The sequence below is a fragment of the Oryctolagus cuniculus genome, chromosome 7 (genome assembly GCF_051225735.1).
Source record: "Oryctolagus cuniculus isolate XC-2025 breed Fujian yellow rabbit chromosome 7, ASM5122573v1, whole genome shotgun sequence".
In the NCBI taxonomy this organism is placed as follows: domain Eukaryota; kingdom Metazoa; phylum Chordata; class Mammalia; order Lagomorpha; family Leporidae; genus Oryctolagus; species Oryctolagus cuniculus.
The window spans coordinates 49160199-49166569 of record NC_142873.1 but is presented as its reverse complement, the minus strand read 5'-3'; the positions used below and the strand labels follow the sequence as shown (position 1 = coordinate 49166569).

The 6371-nt window shown below is 52.0% G+C and overlaps 1 non-coding gene across 1 annotated transcript; it reads left to right on the top strand.

The window, feature by feature from the left end:
* Positions 1–5945: 5945 nt before the first annotated feature.
* Positions 5946–6108, top strand: LOC138850771 (U1 spliceosomal RNA). Its single transcript, XR_011390950.2, has one exon. It is a non-coding gene; the product is annotated as a U1 spliceosomal RNA (small nuclear RNA).
* The last annotated feature ends 263 nt before the right edge of the window (positions 6109–6371 follow it).

Here is a 6371-nt window from a genome sequence, read left to right as displayed (position 1 = left end):
CACCATCGGGTCGCACGACAAAATGTACCCTAGAAAATGATTTCTATGTCATATCTCAGTATAGCAAACTGAACTACATTTCTAGATTAGAATAAAATGAGCTCCAAGAAAATACCAACAACCCCCAAGATAAGGAGCCAGCGACGTCCAAAGAGACCCGCGACTCCACCTTAGGCGCCTGGAGCCTGAGCTGGCGGTGGAATCGGGCGTCTCCCGCCGCGTTTCCGGGGGCAGAACCGCCCGCCGGGGGCGTTCTTCGCTGACTGTCCAGTCCCAGAAGCTGAATGAAGGAGCCGCGAGTCAGGTGCCGCCGAGCCATGGGCGCGTCCCTCACGGCCCTCGTGGTCTTCTTCTTGGCTCCGGCCGGGCCGTCGGTGCTCCTGGCTCTACGCAGATGGCAGCGCTGGGGTCCAGCGGTAGCTGCGGGGTCCCCTCTTCCCGCCCTCCAGACCCGGCGGGGCCTCACCTGCGCGCTGTCCCTCGCGGGCCTTTCGCCCCGACTTCTGCAGGTCTTCCACCCGACAAAGGCGCCAAAGCCATGGGCCGCGGTTTCAATCTGACCCTTGCGTCAAAAGCTCAGGGAAACTCTCCTGAAGGGCAGAAGTAGTCTGGACCCTGGCTTGGCTAGGTCACACAGCTCTGTGGTATGCACATCAGCACAGGCTCTCTCTTGACTTGCTGGATGCCCATTCTGTCCCCCCCCCCTTTTTGCCTCTCAGATTTAACTCACCCACAGGAGAGAGCTGAAAACTTAGTGGAATTATCTTTCTTAAAGGATCTGAAGTTGCTGGGGACTAAACAAAACAGGCAGACCCCTGGAAGAATGGAGCCGCTGTTCCAGCTTCACAGATGTGGCTGAGAGCAAAGCTCGGTTGTCTGCTCATTTCAAGTTGCTGGACAAGGTCGAGGCCACCACAGCAGCTGGGAAGACAAGGGGGCTGGAGGAAATCTCAGAGAGGAAAAAGCCAGGAAGGCAGTTCCAGGCATGTGTGGAGCTTGTGCGAGTTTGGGTGGCTCCAGGCAGTCCTGCTACAGCTAAAGGGACCCAGAGAGACCTCAGCTGCCATCTGCTGAAGGGGAGATGGGCACAAGCACGTGGGCCTCTCCTACCCATGGGGAGACTGGGTTGAGCCAGGTTTTGGCCTGACCCAGCCCCAGGTGTTGTGCACATTTAAGGAGTGAATTATTGGATAGGGGTCCTCTCTCTATGCCTCTTATTTTCTCTCTGCCTCATTTTCTCTCATCCAAGGCCCTTCCCACACCAGGGTGTGGGGGAAGTGTCTTCCTGGTGCCTCCCTGAATCAGCCTGCTAGCCTAGAGGTCTGGTAAGTCTGGGGCTTCCTGTGTTTCAAAGATGTCCAGCTTTATGTTGGATTGCCAAAGACAAGTCAGTGGACAGGAAAAGTTCATCTTTAGAAAAAGAAATCCAACAGCCCTGCTCCCAACTTCTGCTGCAGGTGAGTTAGCCAGACCCCCACCAGCTCCTCCTCAGCCTCAATTTACCCTCCATGCTGCTCCTCGAAAGAAAATAAAGGTCTTTGCCAGGCCCCGGGATGAGAGCCGTAGCTCACACATGCACATTCACAGACTAGTTACTGCAAAGAGAAGACATTTGCAGGAAAATTCTCCTATATCCACTTCATAGGAGTGTGGGGGCACAGGGAGAGCCCTACAGTGTGAGAACCACCATGGTCCTTGGTCAATAACAAGACTGTGAGAAGATCATTGTGACAAGGGGCTAATGAATAAACCCACATGACCCAGAGGTGAAAAACCCGAGCTGGACACCAACATGGTTCTGCTACATCACAGATTGTCAGGGAAGGCGGAGGGAGGGCTTCCACCTGGAGGAAGCTGGACAAGTTCTACAGGGTGAGCGTGACTTTGGCTGGGACAGGAACACGCTTTGCCTGGTGAGACTTGTCAATGTTCTTGTACAGTTAGAGGGTGGAGGTGGGGGAAAGAAGTGAGCAGAAGCAGAAAAAGGGAAATTGCCAAGCAAAGAGCAAGGCATAGATCTTGGCTGATGCCCTGTGCCCAGGGGTAAGCAACATTCTGCAAAGTTATTTCTCCTTAGGGCATTCCAGGGATATCTTCAGGAAATAACCAAAAATTCTTTAATGAAAACTGAAAAAATGCTCATTTCTCATTCCTTAGGTGTTTCCAGTCAACCAGTCTTCTTAGGGAAGGATTTTGGGTTTGCTTTTGATTTGCTCCATCTGTTGCAGGGGAGGCAAATGCAAACCCAGAAGCTATTCCCTAAAGGTTTGGTTTTCTTGCTGTTGGGTTCTCTTTGGGAGAAGAAGACCTACAAGCTCTCTGTGTAGTTTCTTCTTGAGAAGACTCATTGAAGGCAAAGATTTTCAAGTTGTGATCCTGCTCCAGGCTCGAGTTGTGAAATCAAGACTGTAAGCACTTACTACTGAGATTGTACTGAAATAATAGGGCTGGTTGCTTCTAGCAAAGGTTCTTGTTTCTTTGATTTTTTTTTAAAGATTTGCTTATTTTATTTGTGAGGTAGAGCTACAGGGGTGGGGTGGAGGAGGGAGAGACCATGAGAGAGTTGTTTCATGCCCTGGCTCACTCCACAAATGGCCACAAAGGCCTGAGCTGGTCTAGTCTGAAGCCAGGAGCCAGGAGTTTTCTCTGGGTTGGCCATGTGGGTGCAGGGGCCCAAGTAATTGGCCATCTTCCACTGCCTTCCCAGGCATATCAGCAGGTAGCTGGACTAGACGTGCAGTTGCCCATTCTCAAAGCTGCCTTCATATGGGATGTGGGCCCACAACACCAGCCCCTGCGTTTTTACTCAGTTTACTGTCCATGCTACAGGTCACAGAGAATTGTGTGCTTCTCACTACATTTTGAGGACAGAGGTCTAGGAGAAAGTCTGCTCTATCTTTTTCTCTTCATTTTTCCCCCCTGCTGTGCAAATATGATCATTGAAAGAGGAAGAATTCTATCAGTGTCTCTTGCTAGGCCTCTTTTATGAAGAAGGTTCACGCTTGGGATACTTCTAGACTGGTGACCTGAGCACATTCACATTCCTTGTCATCTCTAGCCAAAGGCTAGAAGCCCCTGGGTACTTTGAAAACTACTAATGCTCCAAACCCACCTGAAGCCACTTCAATGAGATTGCTAGGAACGGAAACCAGCCATTCGTGGTAGTTATAGGCTCTCCACGTGATTACAACATGATAGCACGATTAGAAGCTACTGCATACACCTGGTCTAATTCCCACCCTTCTCTGATTCCTTGTCTCTCCCATGATGGGTGTCTTGCCCATGCAAGCAGAACATCTTTAGTCTTCCTCTGCACAGTCTCACATGTGTCACTCTCTGTCATAATTGGACTTCTGTGGCAAGGATTTATCCATTTCTATGTAGATCTTTAAAAGGTGGCCCCTGCGTTCCCTTTTCCCCAAGCCTTATTCACTACAAAATCAACTAGCTGGGCTTTCAGATACCTGCACCTGTCAATCATAGGTAAATGCTCTGCACAGGGTTCCTGGGTGCTGAGGATTGGCAGAAACTCCCAGGGACTTCCAGCTCTCTGAGCCATCAGGCAAAATGACTCCAGTAAGCTGACAATTCTCCCCCTCATTAGGGACTTTGGGAACAAAAACAAACCACGGGCCTGAGAGAGCAAAAAAAAGCCTAGGTGCTGGAGGCCTCTACCTAATGGATCTCATGCAGAGCTGGATACTGAGGTGGGCTTGCAACAGCAGGAGTTCAGGAAATGCTGTATCTGGTGCACAAGGGACAGGCTGAAGATAGTTTGAGACTTTTAAATATTTCCACTAAGCTAAAGATATTTTTGTGTTTTGTTTTTCTCTTCAGTCAGAGTCTAGTACAATGAGGAGATAGGATATTATAATTTGAATACAGTAAATTTGTATTTTATCAAAGACCAACATGTATCATCCTTGCTTCATCTTTTAGCACATTTTTTTCAGCAGTTTGAGAAAAAGTATTTTGTTCATTTCTTTCTGAAAGACTACTGACTCCTGAGGCGGTGGGGTGAAGGCCGTGCGGCTGTCCCTGCGGCTGCCCGACCTCCCAACGCACCGCGCAGCTCCCGCTCGCCTCTCGGTGGAGTCCCGGGCGCTGGAGCGCACATCGTCGCTCTGCAAGGCCGGCGGCAGCCCGGGACACGCGGGCCGGGGTAGGGGCAATCCCTGTGCTTCTGAGCGTGGAGTCTTTGTGGTGCAATCGGTTAGCGCGTTCAGCTGTTAACCGGAAGGTTGGTGGTTCGAGCCCACCCAGGGACGGCTGCCCTCACTTTTAACCCACTTGCTAAATCAGTCAAATACCCTCATTTCTGACACCATCAGAGGCCCCCTTCCCCTGCATCGCCAACTAGGCACCAAATGTTAGGGAAAGAGGCACAGAACTGAGAGGAGGCAGCCAGACCCAATTTGTTCAGAGAAAAGAAATCCCAGAGGTCGGTTGGTCGACCAGCTGCCTGCATATACGGGATGGACCACGTGGCAGAAGGCCTGATCCCCAGTGGCTGGACCTTTTGAAGGAGGACTGGGGCTGGGGGTGGGAGTAGTGAACAGCAAGCAAAGGGGATTCAAGGAATTGGGCGAGGCTTTGGGAACCTGGAAAAGAATGCAGGATGGGAAAAGATGCAGGATGGGGCCTGCGCCGCGCCTCACTAGGCTAATCCTCCGGGTTCTAGTCCCGGTTGGGGCGCCGGATTCTGTCCCGGTTGCCCCTCTTCCAGGCCAGCTCTCTGCTGTGGCCAGGGACTGCAGTGGAGGATTGCCCAAGTGCTTGGGCCCTCTACCCCATGGGAGACCAGGAGAAGTACCTGGCTCCTGCCATTGGATCAGCGCCGTGCGCCGGCTTCAGCGGCCACCGGAGGGTGAACCAACGGCAGAGGAAGACCTTTCTCTCTGTCTCTCTCTCTCTCACTGTCCACTCTGCCTGTCAAAACAAACAAACAAACAAACAAAACCAAACAAAAACAAAAAAAGAATGCAGGGTGGAATATGAAGGCAATACGGTGTGAGAACCAATGGAGGTGCCAGGGCAAGAAATACATACCAAAGTTTCTCTCTTTTGGGCAGTGAGGGAGAATGGCTGAGCCTTTATGTCCTTGTTCCATCAGTTGCGCCATGTGGCCACCTGGTTCCAGACATGGCGGCGGGGGTGGTGGGGCGAGGGGGCGGGCGCTACCGCCTAGGATGCTGTCCGGGTTATAGATCACACCATAGATAAGATTGCGCCATTTTACTAACAGACTGTAGGGCATTGCGGAAAGTTCAGAGTTGCCCTCTATGCATTAAACGTCTACACTTTGAAAGTCACCCACTAAGCTCCTCAGATGCAACTTCCCCGAGGGATTTTGTCAGACTCGTGTGGTCTTGTGTCTGCCTTTTCGGAATGGAGCAGGCGCAGCAATGAACTAAGGCCCGGTGAGGTGAGGAGAGGGCCGTGAGGAGATGGCAGTGTCCCGCCCCGTGTGTAAGACTGGCCCGGTCCTCTCTGCTGGGGCAGAGAGGTGGAATTAGACTGAAAACCGTCTTTCTAGCACCAAGTGGGGCTAACACAAACGACAAAACGCGGTAAGCGTGGCTGATGGGCAGTCTCCAGGAGGCTCTCGCTGGGTGCACAACTATGGCTGCTTTGTGCTACTTCACGAACCACCTAAGGTCCCTAGGCACGACCCGAGGCCGGAAGCAGGCTAGGAGAAGGGCGCGACCCCCGAGGACCCTGAGGGGCGGCGCCCATGCAGATGAGGCCGCGCGGGGGCAGCTGCTCCGGCACCGGCTGCAGAACCACGCACGAGTCCCACGCTGTGGAAATCCTCCTGGCCTGTCGCGGGACACTCGCTGGGATCTGCGGATCTGCGCAAGGAGAGCCTGAGGAGGAGAGGAAGTCACCGCGTGTGTACACAGCGAGTTGTGCGCAGCTGTGCTGGGGTGGAAGGGTCGGAGGTCATACTGACCTGGCAGGGGAGACACCATGATCAGGCAGGTGGTCCCCCAGGGAGAGGCTCGGCCATTGCACTGCGTCTGTGCTGGTCCCTGTGATTTCCTGAAGTGTGGGAAACTCGAGTGTAGAATTTGTAGTAGTGGGGGCCTCTGTGTGTGCCATCCCCTGTTTGTTTTTGTTTTTGTTTTTGTTTTTGTTTTTGTTTTTGTTTTTTCCTTTCTAGTTAAGGGTACATATTCCAAGCTTTTTTAAGGTGCATCAAAAGTTGTCAAAACAAACAAACAAACAAAAAACGCCTGGAATACTTCTATACCAGCACAAAGTCCTACAATAATTACTCTCAGGTTCAGTCCAGCTTCTCTTCTCATGCTTCCTGAACCCCCTGTTGGGTCGCAGCCCAGTTTCTTCTCCCTGTCAGTGATTGCTGCCCT